Below are 17,543 nucleotides of genomic sequence, written 5' to 3'. Positions count from 1 at the left end.
GCACCCACCCGCTATCAAGGCAGCTGCCTATCATGTCATGCCCTACCTGCACAGGTGTGCTGGCTACTCAAATGATCCAATTAAGGAGGCCATTTAGTCAGCAGCAGCAGAAGTCCTGTGCCTGGACGCTCCAACAGCGGCCAGACACAAGCAGAAGCAGCAGAAGCAGCAGCAGCAGCACCACCTTTTGTTTTTTGGCTGCAGCAGCAGCAGCAAGGCCCACAGGGCTGGCTAGCTGGCTAGCCAGCAAGCAGGTAGCAATGAAAGTAGGAATCTTTCTTTTTAACCCTGTAAGGGGGTGGTGCACTGTACCCGAAGATACTGCCATATCGGGTCAATGCATAGGGCGACGGAAGCAAGCTTCGAAATCGGCCCCCGTTCTCAAAAATCCATTTAATATATGGTCCCCAGATAGGGGACGTATCAGATATTAAACTGATAAGAACAGATACTACACTTGATCTTAGCCAAAAGGCCGAGAAGCGATAACCGTGAAAGGGGCGGGCCCAACAAGGTCCCCTTCATGGGCACTATCACTGCTTGCTGTCAGGGAGGCTGCCAGACAATTTTCCATGCACACTCTGGGCTGGGGGGCAGTCAACCACCAGTACACACAGCAGAACCTAAACCCATACCATTATTGCTAAGCAGCAAGACAGGGGCCCATTGCACTCCCACGGGGCCTTTTTAAATGCAATCCATAACCCGGATTTGCCAGGAACCCTTCTTACTCCTCCTACTTGCATGTGACACTGGGCTTAGGATCTGCATAGGAAACACACACACAAGCACACACCTACCTTTGTTGCCTGCAGATGCCTCCTTGGCTGTCCCCAAACGGTATCAAACCAACACCCACGGGAAGCTGTAAGCATAGAGGACATGCCTGCACCCCATTGGACTTACCTGTGTGGGTTAAATCCGGGTTATTTGACAACCTATGGCGGTGATGGTTCTGCTCAGGCAGAGCAGTGCTGATGCTCCTCATAAAGCTGTCGCTGCTGTGAAGGTTCTAGGTGACATCACAATCCCTATGGTTACATACACAACAAAGCTGGGTTGTTGTTGTTTACACTCTGCAAGGCCTGTGGAAGTGAGTGACATCATAGCACTGTAGTTATGAGGGTTCTAGATGGATGCAACAATCTCCTGTTGCTTCTATGAAGGCCATAATAGACGACATCACCAAACAGCTCCATAGTCACATACACAGCAAAGGAGAGATGTTGTTTACACCTAGTGATGTCAGTGGTATTGAGTGACATCACAGCACAGTGCTAAGGCTCCTGGGCCTGGACACAGCAGCGGCTGCAATATCTCAACGGAGAATACGTTTATATATATGTGTGTGTGTGCGCGTATATATATATATATATATATATATATATATATATATATATATATATATATTTCTCCGCCGAAATCACTTTTAAACCCATTTCCACCTTTTTTTCCCTTCTCTTCCTCTTACTTTTTTTTCACGTTTTTTTACGTTTTTCTCCTTTTCGCCTCTTTTCTGGGCGTATTATTCTTCTTTTTCTTCTTTTTTTTCGTCTAATGCATACCCCATCAGTGCAGCAATGCTTATTCAATACCGCCAGCAGATGGAGACACTGGGGGATAATTTTCTAAGGATTTATACTGATTTTTCCTGTCTGAATTTGTCGCACAGAAAGTTGCAGGCCAAATATGTGTGACATTTCTGCGACTTTAGCTTCTAGAGCATTTTTACAACATTATACATAGGTGCTGAATACATAAAAAGCGACTGTTCAGCGACAGACAAGTCGCATCGGCTGAAAGTAGGCCAGAATGTCAGTCCATGTTGGAGCAGGTTTAGATACAGTCTAAAGCATAGATCTCAAAGTCTGTGCACAGAATTTAGCAAGGGCCTCGCACCTTCTGATGCATCAGGTAGGTGCACTATAGCATAGCCTAACCCTCTGTACTTTGGTCTATATTGATGCGGGACATAGACAGCCAGCTGATGACCAATCCATTAGTGCAATGGATGGCTGGAAGCATTTGTCTTTGCCTTTGCAATACCACAGAAGCAATGCATGGTCAATGTACAGCAATGACACACCTGTGTGAACAGCCAGGAGACCCCCCCATGTTATGTTACATAGTTACATAGTTAGTACGGTCGAAAAAAGACATATGTCCATCAAGTTCAACCAGGGAATTAAGGGGTAGGGGTGTGGCGCGATATTGGGGAAGGGATGAGATTTTATATTTCTTCATAAGCATTAATCTTATTTTGTCAATTAGGAACATTCAGCACCCACCCGCTATCAAGGCAGCTGCCTATCATGTCATGCCCTACCTGCACAGGTGTGCTGGCTACTCAAATGATCCAATTAAGGAGGCCATTTAGTCAGCAGCAGCAGAAGTCCTGTGCCTGGACGCTCCAACAGCGGCCAGACACAAGCAGAAGCAGCAGCAGCACCACCTTTTGTTTTTTGGCTGCAGCAGCAGCAGCAGCAGCAAGGCCCACAGGGCTGGCTAGCTGGCTAGCCAGCAAGCAGGTATGAAAGTAGGAATCTTTCTTTTTAACCCTGTAAGGGGGTGGTGCACTGTACCCGAAGATACTGCCATATCGGGTCAATGCATAGGGCGACGGAAGCAAGCTTCGAAATCGGCCCCCGTTCTCAAAAATCCATTTAATATATGGTCCCCAGATAGGGGACGTATCAGATATTAAACTGATAAGAACAGATACTACACTTGATCTTAGCCAAAAGGCCGAGAAGCGATAACCGTGAAAGGGGCGGGCCCAACAAGGTCCCCTTCATGGGCACTATCACTGCTTGCTGTCAGGGAGGCTGCCAGACAATTTTCCATGCACACTCTGGGCTGGGGGGCAGTCAACCACCAGTACACACAGCAGAACCTAAACCCATACCATTATTGCTAAGCAGCAAGACAGGGGCCCATTGCACTCCCACGGGGCCTTTTTAAATGCAATCCATAACCCGGATTTGCCAGGAACCCTTCTTACTCCTCCTACTTGCATGTGACACTGGGCTTAGGATCTGCATAGGAAACACACACACAAGCACACACCTACCTTTGTTGCCTGCAGATGCCTCCTTGGCTGTCCCCAAACGGTATCAAACCAACACCCACGGGAAGCTGTAAGCATAGAGGACATGCCTGCACCCCATTGGACTTACCTGTGTGGGTTAAATCCGGGTTATTTGACAACCTATGGCGGTGATGGTTCTGCTCAGGCAGAGCAGTGCTGATGCTCCTCATAAAGCTGTCGCTGCTGTGAAGGTTCTAGGTGACATCACAATCCCTATGGTTACATACACAACAAAGCTGGGTTGTTGTTGTTTACACTCTGCAAGGCCTGTGGAAGTGAGTGACATCATAGCACTGTAGTTCTGAGGGTTCTAGATGGATGCAACAATCTCCTGTTGCTTCTATGAAGGCCATAATAGACGACATCACCAAACAGCTCCATAGTCACATACACAGCAAAGGAGAGATGTTGTTTACACCTAGTGATGTCAGTGGTATTGAGTGACATCACAGCACAGTGCTAAGGCTCCTGGGCCTGGACACAGCAGCGGCTGCAATATCTCAACGGAGAATACGTTTATATATATGTGTGTGTGTGCGCGTATATATATATATATATATATATATATATATATATATATATATATATATTTCTCCGCCGAAATCACTTTTAAACCCATTTCCACCTTTTTTTCCCTTCTCTTCCTCTTACTTTTTTTTCACGTTTTTTTACGTTTTTCTCCTTTTCGCCTCTTTTCTGGGCGTATTATTCTTCTTTTTCTTCTTTTTTTTCGTCTAATGCATACCCCATCAGTGCAGCAATGCTTATTCAATACCGCCAGCAGATGGATACACTGGGGGATAATTTTCTAAGGATTTATACTGATTTTTCCTGTCTGAATTTGTCGCACAGAAAGTTGCAGGCCAAATATGTGTGACATTTCTGCGACTTTAGCTTCTAGAGCATTTTTACAACATTATACATAGGTGCTGAATACATAAAAAGCGACTGTTCAGCGACAGACAAGTCGCATCGGCTGAAAGTAGGCCAGAATGTCAGTCCATGTTGGAGCAGGTTTAGATACAGTCTAAAGCATAGATCTCAAAGTCTGTGCACAGAATTTAGCAAGGGCCTCGCACCTTCTGATGCATCAGGTAGGTGCACTATAGCATAGCCTAACCCTCTGTACTTTGGTCTATATTGATGCGGGACATAGACAGCCAGCTGATGACCAATCCATTAGTGCAATGGATGGCTGGAAGCATTTGTCTTTGCCTTTGCAATACCACAGAAGCAATGCATGGTCAATGTACAGCAATGACACACCTGTGTGAACAGCCAGGAGACCCCCCCATGTTATGTTACATAGTTACATAGTTAGTACGGTCGAAAAAAGACATATGTCCATCAAGTTCAACCAGGGAATTAAGGGGTAGGGGTGTGGCGCGATATTGGGGAAGGGATGAGATTTTATATTTCTTCATAAGCATTAATCTTATTTTGTCAATTAGGAACATTCAGCACCCACCCGCTATCAAGGCAGCTGCCTATCATGTCATGCCCTACCTGCACAGGTGTGCTGGCTACTCAAATGATCCAATTAAGGAGGCCATTTAGTCAGCAGCAGCAGAAGTCCTGTGCCTGGACGCTCCAACAGCGGCCAGACACAAGCAGAAGCAGCAGAAGCAGCAGCAGCAGCACCACCTTTTGTTTTTTGGCTGCAGCAGCAGCAGCAAGGCCCACAGGGCTGGCTAGCTGGCTAGCCAGCAAGCAGGTAGCAATGAAAGTAGGAATCTTTCTTTTTAACCCTGTAAGGGGGTGGTGCACTGTACCCGAAGATACTGCCATATCGGGTCAAAGCATAGGGCGACGGAAGCAAGCTTCGAAATCGGCCCCCGTTCTCAAAAATCCATTTAATATATGGTCCCCAGATAGGGGACGTATCAGATATTAAACTGATAAGAACAGATACTACACTTGATCTTAGCCAAAAGGCCGAGAAGCGATAACCGTGAAAGGGGCGGGCCCAACAAGGTCCCCTTCATGGGCACTATCACTGCTTGCTGTCAGGGAGGCTGCCAGACAATTTTCCATGCACACTCTGGGCTGGGGGGCAGTCAACCACCAGTACACACAGCAGAACCTAAACCCATACCATTATTGCTAAGCAGCAAGACAGGGGCCCATTGCACTCCCACGGGGCCTTTTTAAATGCAATCCATAACCCGGATTTGCCAGGAACCCTTCTTACTCCTCCTACTTGCATGTGACACTGGGCTTAGGATCTGCATAGGAAACACACACACAAGCACACACCTACCTTTGTTGCCTGCAGATGCCTCCTTGGCTGTCCCCAAACGGTATCAAACCAACACCCACGGGAAGCTGTAAGCATAGAGGACATGCCTGCACCCCATTGGACTTACCTGTGTGGGTTAAATCCGGGTTATTTGACAACCTATGGCGGTGATGGTTCTGCTCAGGCAGAGCAGTGCTGATGCTCCTCATAAAGCTGTCGCTGCTGTGAAGGTTCTAGGTGACATCACAATCCCTATGGTTACATACACAACAAAGCTGGGTTGTTGTTGTTTACACTCTGCAAGGCCTGTGGAAGTGAGTGACATCATAGCACTGTAGTTCTGAGGGTTCTAGATGGATGCAACAATCTCCTGTTGCTTCTATGAAGGCCATAATAGACGACATCACCAAACAGCTCCATAGTCACATACACAGCAAAGGAGAGATGTTGTTTACACCTAGTGATGTCAGTGGTATTGAGTGACATCACAGCACAGTGCTAAGGCTCCTGGGCCTGGACACAGCAGCGGCTGCAATATCTCAACGGAGAATACGTTTATATATATGTGTGTGTGTGCGCGTATATATATATATATATATATATATATATATATATATATATATATTTCTCCGCCGAAATCACTTTTAAACCCATTTCCACCTTTTTTTCCCTTCTCTTCCTCTTACTTTTTTTTCACGTTTTTTTACGTTTTTCTCCTTTTCGCCTCTTTTCTGGGCGTATTATTCTTCTTTTTCTTCTTTTTTTTCGTCTAATGCATACCCCATCAGTGCAGCAATGCTTATTCAATACCGCCAGCAGATGGAGACACTGGGGGATAATTTTCTAAGGATTTATACTGATTTTTCCTGTCTGAATTTGTCGCACAGAAAGTTGCAGGCCAAATATGTGTGACATTTCTGCGACTTTAGCTTCTAGAGCATTTTTACAACATTATACATAGGTGTTGAATACATAAAAAGCGACTGTTCAGCGACAGACAAGTCGCATCGGCTGAAAGTAGGCCAGAATGTCAGTCCATGTTGGAGCAGGTTTAGATACAGTCTAAAGCATAGATCTCAAAGTCTGTGCACAGAATTTAGCAAGGGCCTCGCACCTTCTGATGCATCAGGTAGGTGCACTATAGCATAGCCTAACCCTCTGTACTTTGGTCTATATTGATGCGGGACATAGACAGCCAGCTGATGACCAATCCATTAGTGCAATGGATGGCTGGAAGCATTTGTCTTTGCCTTTGCAATACCACAGAAGCAATGCATGGTCAATGTACAGCAATGACACACCTGTGTGAACAGCCAGGAGACCCCCCCATGTTATGTTACATAGTTACATAGTTAGTACGGTCGAAAAAAGACATATGTCCATCAAGTTCAACCAGGGAATTAAGGGGTAGGGGTGTGGCGCGATATTGGGGAAGGGATGAGATTTTATATTTCTTCATAAGCATTAATCTTATTTTGTCAATTAGGAACATTCAGCACCCACCCGCTATCAAGGCAGCTGCCTATCATGTCATGCCCTACCTGCACAGGTGTGCTGGCTACTCAAATGATCCAATTAAGGAGGCCATTTAGTCAGCAGCAGCAGAAGTCCTGTGCCTGGACGCTCCAACAGCGGCCAGACACAAGCAGAAGCAGCAGAAGCAGCAGCAGCACCACCTTCTGTTTTTTGGCTGCAGCAGCAGCAGCAGCAGCAAGGCCCACAGGGCTGGCTAGCTGGCTAGCCAGCAAGCAGGTAGCAATGAAAGTAGGAATCTTTCTTTTTAACCCTGTAAGGGGGTGGTGCACTGTACCCGAAGATACTGCCATATCGGGTCAATGCATAGGGCGACGGAAGCAAGCTTCGAAATCGGCCCCCGTTCTCAAAAATCCATTTAATATATGGTCCCCAGATAGGGGACGTATCAGATATTAAACTGATAAGAACAGATACTACACTTGATCTTAGCCAAAAGGCCGAGAAGCGATAACCGTGAAAGGGGCGGGCCCAACAAGGTCCCCTTCATGGGCACTATCACTGCTTGCTGTCAGGGAGGCTGCCAGACAATTTTCCATGCACACTCTGGGCTGGGGGGCAGTCAACCACCAGTACACACAGCAGAACCTAAACCCATACCATTATTGCTAAGCAGCAAGACAGGGGCCCATTGCACTCCCACGGGGCCTTTTTAAATGCAATCCATAACCCGGATTTGCCAGGAACCCTTCTTACTCCTCCTACTTGCATGTGACACTGGGCTTAGGATCTGCATAGGAAACACACACACAAGCACACACCTACCTTTGTTGCCTGCAGATGCCTCCTTGGCTGTCCCCAAACGGTATCAAACCAACACCCACGGGAAGCTGTAAGCATAGAGGACATGCCTGCACCCCATTGGACTTACCTGTGTGGGTTAAATCCGGGTTATTTGACAACCTATGGCGGTGATGGTTCTGCTCAGGCAGAGCAGTGCTGATGCTCCTCATAAAGCTGTCGCTGCTGTGAAGGTTCTAGGTGACATCACAATCCCTATGGTTACATACACAACAAAGCTGGGTTGTTGTTGTTTACACTCTGCAAGGCCTGTGGAAGTGAGTGACATCATAGCACTGTAGTTCTGAGGGTTCTAGATGGATGCAACAATCTCCTGTTGCTTCTATGAAGGCCATAATAGACGACATCACCAAACAGCTCCATAGTCACATACACAGCAAAGGAGAGATGTTGTTTACACCTAGTGATGTCAGTGGTATTGAGTGACATCACAGCACAGTGCTAAGGCTCCTGGGCCTGGACACAGCAGCGGCTGCAATATCTCAACGGAGAATACGTTTATATATATGTGTGTGTGTGCGCGTATATATATATATATATATATATATATATATATATATATATATATTCTCCGCCGAAATCACTTTTAAACCCATTTCCACCTTTTTTTCCCTTCTCTTCCTCTTACTTTTTTTTCACGTTTTTTTACGTTTTTCTCCTTTTCGCCTCTTTTCTGGGCGTATTATTCTTCTTTTTCTTCTTTTTTTTCGTCTAATGCATACCCCATCAGTGCAGCAATGCTTATTCAATACCGCCAGCAGATGGAGACACTGGGGGATAATTTTCTAAGGATTTATACTGATTTTTCCTGTCTGAATTTGTCGCACAGAAAGTTGCAGGCCAAATATGTGTGACATTTCTGCGACTTTAGCTTCTAGAGCATTTTTACAACATTATACATAGGTGCTGAATACATAAAAAGCGACTGTTCAGCGACAGACAAGTCGCATCGGCTGAAAGTAGGCCAGAATGTCAGTCCATGTTGGAGCAGGTTTAGATACAGTCTAAAGCATAGATCTCAAAGTCTGTGCACAGAATTTAGCAAGGGCCTCGCACCTTCTGATGCATCAGGTAGGTGCACTATAGCATAGCCTAACCCTCTGTACTTTGGTCTATATTGATGCGGGACATAGACAGCCAGCTGATGACCAATCCATTAGTGCAATGGATGGCTGGAAGCATTTGTCTTTGCCTTTGCAATACCACAGAAGCAATGCATGGTCAATGTACAGCAATGACACACCTGTGTGAACAGCCAGGAGACCCCCCCATGTTATGTTACATAGTTACATAGTTAGTACGGTCGAAAAAAGACATATGTCCATCAAGTTCAACCAGGGAATTAAGGGGTAGGGGTGTGGCGCGATATTGGGGAAGGGATGAGATTTTATATTTCTTCATAAGCATTAATCTTATTTTGTCAATTAGGAACATTCAGCACCCACCCGCTATCAAGGCAGCTGCCTATCATGTCATGCCCTACCTGCACAGGTGTGCTGGCTACTCAAATGATCCAATTAAGGAGGCCATTTAGTCAGCAGCAGCAGAAGTCCTGTGCCTGGACGCTCCAACAGCGGCCAGACACAAGCAGAAGCAGCAGAAGCAGCAGCAGCACCACCTTTTGTTTTTTGGCTGCAGCAGCAGCAGCAGCAGCAAGGCCCACAGGGCTGGCTAGCTGGCTAGCCAGCAAGCAGGTAGCAATGAAAGTAGGAATCTTTCTTTTTAACCCTGTAAGGGGGTGGTGCACTGTACCCGAAGATACTGCCATATCGGGTCAATGCATAGGGCGACGGAAGCAAGCTTCGAAATCGGCCCCCGTTCTCAAAAATCCATTTAATATATGGTCCCCAGATAGGGGACGTATCAGATATTAAACTGATAAGAACAGATACTACACTTGATCTTAGCCAAAAGGCCGAGAAGCGATAACCGTGAAAGGGGCGGGCCCAACAAGGTCCCCTTCATGGGCACTATCACTGCTTGCTGTCAGGGAGGCTGCCAGACAATTTTCCATGCACACTCTGGGCTGGGGGGCAGTCAACCACCAGTACACACAGCAGAACCTAAACCCATACCATTATTGCTAAGCAGCAAGACAGGGGCCCATTGCACTCCCACGGGGCCTTTTTAAATGCAATCCATAACCCGGATTTGCCAGGAACCCTTCTTACTCCTCCTACTTGCATGTGACACTGGGCTTAGGATCTGCATAGGAAACACACACACAAGCACACACCTACCTTTGTTGCCTGCAGATGCCTCCTTGGCTGTCCCCAAACGGTATCAAACCAACACCCACGGGAAGCTGTAAGCATAGAGGACATGCCTGCACCCCATTGGACTTACCTGTGTGGGTTAAATCCGGGTTATTTGACAACCTATGGCGGTGATGGTTCTGCTCAGGCAGAGCAGTGCTGATGCTCCTCATAAAGCTGTCGCTGCTGTGAAGGTTCTAGGTGACATCACAATCCCTATGGTTACATACACAACAAAGCTGGGTTGTTGTTGTTTACACTCTGCAAGGCCTGTGGAAGTGAGTGACATCATAGCACTGTAGTTCTGAGGGTTCTAGATGGATGCAACAATCTCCTGTTGCTTCTATGAAGGCCATAATAGACGACATCACCAAACAGCTCCATAGTCACATACACAGCAAAGGAGAGATGTTGTTTACACCTAGTGATGTCAGTGGTATTGAGTGACATCACAGCACAGTGCTAAGGCTCCTGGGCCTGGACACAGCAGCGGCTGCAATATCTCAACGGAGAATACGTTTATATATATGTGTGTGTGTGCGCGTATATATATATATATATATATATATATATATATATATATATATATATATATATATATTTCTCCGCCGAAATCACTTTTAAACCCATTTCCACCTTTTTTTCCCTTCTCTTCCTCTTACTTTTTTTTCACGTTTTTTTACGTTTTTCTCCTTTTCGCCTCTTTTCTGGGCGTATTATTCTTCTTTTTCTTCTTTTTTTTCGTCTAATGCATACCCCATCAGTGCAGCAATGCTTATTCAATACCGCCAGCAGATGGATACACTGGGGGATAATTTTCTAAGGATTTATACTGATTTTTCCTGTCTGAATTTGTCGCACAGAAAGTTGCAGGCCAAATATGTGTGACATTTCTGCGACTTTAGCTTCTAGAGCATTTTTACAACATTATACATAGGTGCTGAATACATAAAAAGCGACTGTTCAGCGACAGACAAGTCGCATCGGCTGAAAGTAGGCCAGAATGTCAGTCCATGTTGGAGCAGGTTTAGATACAGTCTAAAGCATAGATCTCAAAGTCTGTGCACAGAATTTAGCAAGGGCCTCGCACCTTCTGATGCATCAGGTAGGTGCACTATAGCATAGCCTAACCCTCTGTACTTTGGTCTATATTGATGCGGGACATAGACAGCCAGCTGATGACCAATCCATTAGTGCAATGGATGGCTGGAAGCATTTGTCTTTGCCTTTGCAATACCACAGAAGCAATGCATGGTCAATGTACAGCAATGACACACCTGTGTGAACAGCCAGGAGACCCCCCCATGTTATGTTACATAGTTACATAGTTAGTACGGTCGAAAAAAGACATATGTCCATCAAGTTCAACCAGGGAATTAAGGGGTAGGGGTGTGGCGCGATATTGGGGAAGGGATGAGATTTTATATTTCTTCATAAGCATTAATCTTATTTTGTCAATTAGGAACATTCAGCACCCACCCGCTATCAAGGCAGCTGCCTATCATGTCATGCCCTACCTGCACAGGTGTGCTGGCTACTCAAATGATCCAATTAAGGAGGCCATTTAGTCAGCAGCAGCAGAAGTCCTGTGCCTGGACGCTCCAACAGCGGCCAGACACAAGCAGAAGCAGCAGAAGCAGCAGCAGCAGCACCACCTTTTGTTTTTTGGCTGCAGCAGCAGCAGCAAGGCCCACAGGGCTGGCTAGCTGGCTAGCCAGCAAGCAGGTAGCAATGAAAGTAGGAATCTTTCTTTTTAACCCTGTAAGGGGGTGGTGCACTGTACCCGAAGATACTGCCATATCGGGTCAATGCATAGGGCGACGGAAGCAAGCTTCGAAATCGGCCCCCGTTCTCAAAAATCCATTTAATATATGGTCCCCAGATAGGGGACGTATCAGATATTAAACTGATAAGAACAGATACTACACTTGATCTTAGCCAAAAGGCCGAGAAGCGATAACCGTGAAAGGGGCGGGCCCAACAAGGTCCCCTTCATGGGCACTATCACTGCTTGCTGTCAGGGAGGCTGCCAGACAATTTTCCATGCACACTCTGGGCTGGGGGGCAGTCAACCACCAGTACACACAGCAGAACCTAAACCCATACCATTATTGCTAAGCAGCAAGACAGGGGCCCATTGCACTCCCACGGGGCCTTTTTAAATGCAATCCATAACCCGGATTTGCCAGGAACCCTTCTTACTCCTCCTACTTGCATGTGACACTGGGCTTAGGATCTGCATAGGAAACACACACACAAGCACACACCTACCTTTGTTGCCTGCAGATGCCTCCTTGGCTGTCCCCAAACGGTATCAAACCAACACCCACGGGAAGCTGTAAGCATAGAGGACATGCCTGCACCCCATTGGACTTACCTGTGTGGGTTAAATCCGGGTTATTTGACAACCTATGGCGGTGATGGTTCTGCTCAGGCAGAGCAGTGCTGATGCTCCTCATAAAGCTGTCGCTGCTGTGAAGGTTCTAGGTGACATCACAATCCCTATGGTTACATACACAACAAAGCTGGGTTGTTGTTGTTTACACTCTGCAAGGCCTGTGGAAGTGAGTGACATCATAGCACTGTAGTTCTGAGGGTTCTAGATGGATGCAACAATCTCCTGTTGCTTCTATGAAGGCCATAATAGACGACATCACCAAACAGCTCCATAGTCACATACACAGCAAAGGAGAGATGTTGTTTACACCTAGTGATGTCAGTGGTATTGAGTGACATCACAGCACAGTGCTAAGGCTCCTGGGCCTGGACACAGCAGCGGCTGCAATATCTCAACGGAGAATACGTTTATATATATGTGTGTGTGTGCGCGTATATATATATATATATATATATATATATATATATATATATATATTTCTCCGCCGAAATCACTTTTAAACCCATTTCCACCTTTTTTTCCCTTCTCTTCCTCTTACTTTTTTTTCACGTTTTTTTACGTTTTTCTCCTTTTCGCCTCTTTTCTGGGCGTATTATTCTTCTTTTTCTTCTTTTTTTTCGTCTAATGCATACCCCATCAGTGCAGCAATGCTTATTCAATACCGCCAGCAGATGGAGACACTGGGGGATAATTTTCTAAGGATTTATACTGATTTTTCCTGTCTGAATTTGTCGCACAGAAAGTTGCAGGCCAAATATGTGTGACATTTCTGCGACTTTAGCTTCTAGAGCATTTTTACAACATTATACATAGGTGTTGAATACATAAAAAGCGACTGTTCAGCGACAGACAAGTCGCATCGGCTGAAAGTAGGCCAGAATGTCAGTCCATGTTGGAGCAGGTTTAGATACAGTCTAAAGCATAGATCTCAAAGTCTGTGCACAGAATTTAGCAAGGGCCTCGCACCTTCTGATGCATCAGGTAGGTGCACTATAGCATAGCCTAACCCTCTGTACTTTGGTCTATATTGATGCGGGACATAGACAGCCAGCTGATGACCAATCCATTAGTGCAATGGATGGCTGGAAGCATTTGTCTTTGCCTTTGCAATACCACAGAAGCAATGCATGGTCAATGTACAGCAATGACACACCTGTGTGAACAGCCAGGAGACCCCCCCATGTTATGTTACATAGTTACATAGTTAGTACGGTCGAAAAAAGACATATGTCCATCAAGTTCAACCAGGGAATTAAGGGGTAGGGGTGTGGCGCGATATTGGGGAAGGGATGAGATTTTATATTTCTTCATAAGCATTAATCTTATTTTGTCAATTAGGAACATTCAGCACCCACCCGCTATCAAGGCAGCTGCCTATCATGTCATGCCCTACCTGCACAGGTGTGCTGGCTACTCAAATGATCCAATTAAGGAGGCCATTTAGTCAGCAGCAGCAGAAGTCCTGTGCCTGGACGCTCCAACAGCGGCCAGACACAAGCAGAAGCAGCAGAAGCAGCAGCAGCACCACCTTTTGTTTTTTGGCTGCAGCAGCAGCAGCAGCAGCAAGGCCCACAGGGCTGGCTAGCTGGCTAGCCAGCAAGCAGGTAGCAATGAAAGTAGGAATCTTTCTTTTTAACCCTGTAAGGGGGTGGTGCACTGTACCCGAAGATACTGCCATATCGGGTCAATGCATAGGGCGACGGAAGCAAGCTTCGAAATCGGCCCCCGTTCTCAAAAATCCATTTAATATATGGTCCCCAGATAGGGGACGTATCAGATATTAAACTGATAAGAACAGATACTACACTTGATCTTAGCCAAAAGGCCGAGAAGCGATAACCGTGAAAGGGGCGGGCCCAACAAGGTCCCCTTCATGGGCACTATCACTGCTTGCTGTCAGGGAGGCTGCCAGACAATTTTCCATGCACACTCTGGGCTGGGGGGCAGTCAACCACCAGTACACACAGCAGAACCTAAACCCATACCATTATTGCTAAGCAGCAAGACAGGGGCCCATTGCACTCCCACGGGGCCTTTTTAAATGCAATCCATAACCCGGATTTGCCAGGAACCCTTCTTACTCCTCCTACTTGCATGTGACACTGGGCTTAGGATCTGCATAGGAAACACACACACAAGCACACACCTACCTTTGTTGCCTGCAGATGCCTCCTTGGCTGTCCCCAAACGGTATCAAACCAACACCCACGGGAAGCTGTAAGCATAGAGGACATGCCTGCACCCCATTGGACTTACCTGTGTGGGTTAAATCCGGGTTATTTGACAACCTATGGCGGTGATGGTTCTGCTCAGGCAGAGCAGTGCTGATGCTCCTCATAAAGCTGTCGCTGCTGTGAAGGTTCTAGGTGACATCACAATCCCTATGGTTACATACACAACAAAGCTGGGTTGTTGTTGTTTACACTCTGCAAGGCCTGTGGAAGTGAGTGACATCATAGCACTGTAGTTCTGAGGGTTCTAGATGGATGCAACAATCTCCTGTTGCTTCTATGAAGGCCATAATAGACGACATCACCAAACAGCTCCATAGTCACATACACAGCAAAGGAGAGATGTTGTTTACACCTAGTGATGTCAGTGGTATTGAGTGACATCACAGCACAGTGCTAAGGCTCCTGGGCCTGGACACAGCAGCGGCTGCAATATCTCAACGGAGAATACGTTTATATATATGTGTGTGTGTGCGCGTATATATATATATATATATATATATATATATATATATATATATATATATATATATTTCTCCGCCGAAATCACTTTTAAACCCATTTCCACCTTTTTTTCCCTTCTCTTCCTCTTACTTTTTTTTCACGTTTTTTTACGTTTTTCTCCTTTTCGCCTCTTTTCTGGGCGTATTATTCTTCTTTTTCTTCTTTTTTTTCGTCTAATGCATACCCCATCAGTGCAGCAATGCTTATTCAATACCGCCAGCAGATGGAGACACTGGGGGATAATTTTCTAAGGATTTATACTGATTTTTCCTGTCTGAATTTGTCGCACAGAAAGTTGCAGGCCAAATATGTGTGACATTTCTGCGACTTTAGCTTCTAGAGCATTTTTACAACATTATACATAGGTGCTGAATACATAAAAAGCGACTGTTCAGCGACAGACAAGTCGCATCGGCTGAAAGTAGGCCAGAATGTCAGTCCATGTTGGAGCAGGTTTAGATACAGTCTAAAGCATAGATCTCAAAGTCTGTGCACAGAATTTAGCAAGGGCCTCGCACCTTCTGATGCATCAGGTAGGTGCACTATAGCATAGCCTAACCCTCTGTACTTTGGTCTATATTGATGCGGGACATAGACAGCCAGCTGATGACCAATCCATTAGTGCAATGGATGGCTGGAAGCATTTGTCTTTGCCTTTGCAATACCACAGAAGCAATGCATGGTCAATGTACAGCAATGACACACCTGTGTGAACAGCCAGGAGACCCCCCCATGTTATGTTACATAGTTACATAGTTAGTACGGTCGAAAAAAGACATATGTCCATCAAGTTCAACCAGGGAATTAAGGGGTAGGGGTGTGGCGCGATATTGGGGAAGGGATGAGATTTTATATTTCTTCATAAGCATTAATCTTATTTTGTCAATTAGGAACATTCAGCACCCACCCGCTATCAAGGCAGCTGCCTATCATGTCATGCCCTACCTGCACAGGTGTGCTGGCTACTCAAATGATCCAATTAAGGAGGCCATTTAGTCAGCAGCAGCAGAAGTCCTGTGCCTGGACGCTCCAACAGCGGCCAGACACAAGCAGAAGCAGCAGAAGCAGCAGCAGCACCACCTTTTGTTTTTTGGCTGCAGCAGCAGCAGCAGCAGCAAGGCCCACAGGGCTGGCTAGCTGGCTAGCCAGCAAGCAGGTAGCAATGAAAGTAGGAATCTTTCTTTTTAACCCTGTAAGGGGGTGGTGCACTGTACCCGAAGATACTGCCATATCGGGTCAATGCATAGGGCGACGGAAGCAAGCTTCGAAATCGGCCCCCGTTCTCAAAAATCCATTTAATATATGGTCCCCAGATAGGGGACGTATCAGATATTAAACTGATAAGAACAGATAAGGTTTCAACAAAATTTTATTGAATAAATAAGAAACCATACAAAATTTAAAATGCAAAATAATAAAAGGTTCACAAAAGTTTTAAAATACAAATAATAAAACCAGTAATAAAAGGAGAAAAAATAAAAATGGCAGGATAAAACATTATACAAATGTCATAAAAACTGATTATACTGTTATTTCGTTCCATAGAGGCAGACACCACATGGATGCTGCCTCGCTGGCCCCCAACTGTTTCTTGTCTCTTAGGTAATAGATGTACATCTCACTCAGGGCCAGCTTTATACAGTTTTTAACATCAATAAAATCATGTTTAAAAAGTAAGATGTTCCTAACTTTCCAGATGGCATTTTTAAAACAATTAATAATCATCCAGCAGATCATCTGCTGTTTAAAATTGGAGCAGTTAAAAAGACCGTAAAAGACACATTCGTGATTAAAATCTTTTAGGCCGCAGGCCCACTTCAAAAGTGGGCCTACCTTCCTCCAAAGCTCCCGTGCAAAAGGGCAGTTCCAAAATATGTGCAGCACCGTTTCGTCCACTCCGCAGCCATCTCTCGGGCACTTGGCTCTCGCCACCAGTCCTCGCCTGTGCTGAAACTCACGAGTAGGGAGGCACTGGTGGACGATTGCCCAGGCAAGATCCCTGTGTACATTCGCCAGAAACTTCCCGTACACGTTCCGCCATACCTTTTTGGATCTTGCCTGTGTGAAATTGGACACTGCCAGGGTAACCTCACTCCGCCTGAGGACCTTTGATACCTTTCTCTGGTCCCCCAGTATGTCAGGCTCCAAATCTTGGAGACCTAGGAGCCTGACTGTCTTTTCCAACACCACATAATGTTTTGGGGGACACAGAAGCACCGGAGCGTTCAGAGGGATGCGCAACCATCTTTTAAAAACCATGCCCGCAGCGTACCTTAAAAAGCAGCTAAAAATGCCATCGGATTTAATAATTTTAAAACAGAAACAGAAATACTTTATGTAAAAGAAAGTAAAAAGGTTAGGAACATCTTTCCCGCCATTATCTTTACTTTTGTACATAAAATCACGCTTTAATTTCTCCATTTTTGAACCCCATAAAAAAGTAAAAACAATTCTAGTTACTTTTTTAATGTATAAAATAGATGGAGGAAATACC

General features: G+C 45.6%; 8 non-coding genes across 8 annotated transcripts; all 8 read right to left on the bottom strand.

Moving 5' to 3' along the window:
- Positions 1-296: 296 nt before the first annotated feature.
- On the bottom strand, positions 297-487 carry LOC130347842 (U2 spliceosomal RNA). Its single transcript, XR_008885704.1, has one exon. It is a non-coding gene; the product is annotated as a U2 spliceosomal RNA (small nuclear RNA).
- Positions 488-2,566: 2,079 nt separating this feature from the next.
- LOC130347840 (U2 spliceosomal RNA) lies at positions 2,567-2,757 on the bottom strand. Its single transcript, XR_008885702.1, has one exon. It is a non-coding gene; the product is annotated as a U2 spliceosomal RNA (small nuclear RNA).
- Positions 2,758-4,844: 2,087 nt separating this feature from the next.
- On the bottom strand, positions 4,845-5,035 carry LOC130347857 (U2 spliceosomal RNA). The gene has a single exon (XR_008885718.1). It is a non-coding gene; the product is annotated as a U2 spliceosomal RNA (small nuclear RNA).
- Positions 5,036-7,121: 2,086 nt separating this feature from the next.
- Positions 7,122-7,312, bottom strand: LOC130347838 (U2 spliceosomal RNA). Its single transcript, XR_008885701.1, has one exon. It is a non-coding gene; the product is annotated as a U2 spliceosomal RNA (small nuclear RNA).
- A 2,085-nt stretch (positions 7,313-9,397) lies between these two features.
- On the bottom strand, positions 9,398-9,588 carry LOC130347837 (U2 spliceosomal RNA). The gene has a single exon (XR_008885700.1). It is a non-coding gene; the product is annotated as a U2 spliceosomal RNA (small nuclear RNA).
- A 2,095-nt stretch (positions 9,589-11,683) lies between these two features.
- On the bottom strand, positions 11,684-11,874 carry LOC130347836 (U2 spliceosomal RNA). Its single transcript, XR_008885699.1, has one exon. It is a non-coding gene; the product is annotated as a U2 spliceosomal RNA (small nuclear RNA).
- A 2,086-nt stretch (positions 11,875-13,960) lies between these two features.
- On the bottom strand, positions 13,961-14,151 carry LOC130347835 (U2 spliceosomal RNA). The gene has a single exon (XR_008885698.1). It is a non-coding gene; the product is annotated as a U2 spliceosomal RNA (small nuclear RNA).
- A 2,096-nt stretch (positions 14,152-16,247) lies between these two features.
- LOC130347799 (U2 spliceosomal RNA) lies at positions 16,248-16,433 on the bottom strand. The gene has a single exon (XR_008885668.1). It is a non-coding gene; the product is annotated as a U2 spliceosomal RNA (small nuclear RNA).
- Positions 16,434-17,543: the final 1,110 nt, after the last annotated feature.

Source organism: Hyla sarda, unplaced genomic scaffold (assembly GCF_029499605.1).
Source record: "Hyla sarda isolate aHylSar1 unplaced genomic scaffold, aHylSar1.hap1 scaffold_851, whole genome shotgun sequence".
NCBI classification, from domain to species: Eukaryota; Metazoa; Chordata; class Amphibia; order Anura; family Hylidae; genus Hyla; species Hyla sarda.
The sequence above is the reverse complement of the archived record's forward strand: the minus strand, read 5'-3'. Positions and strand labels throughout refer to the sequence as shown.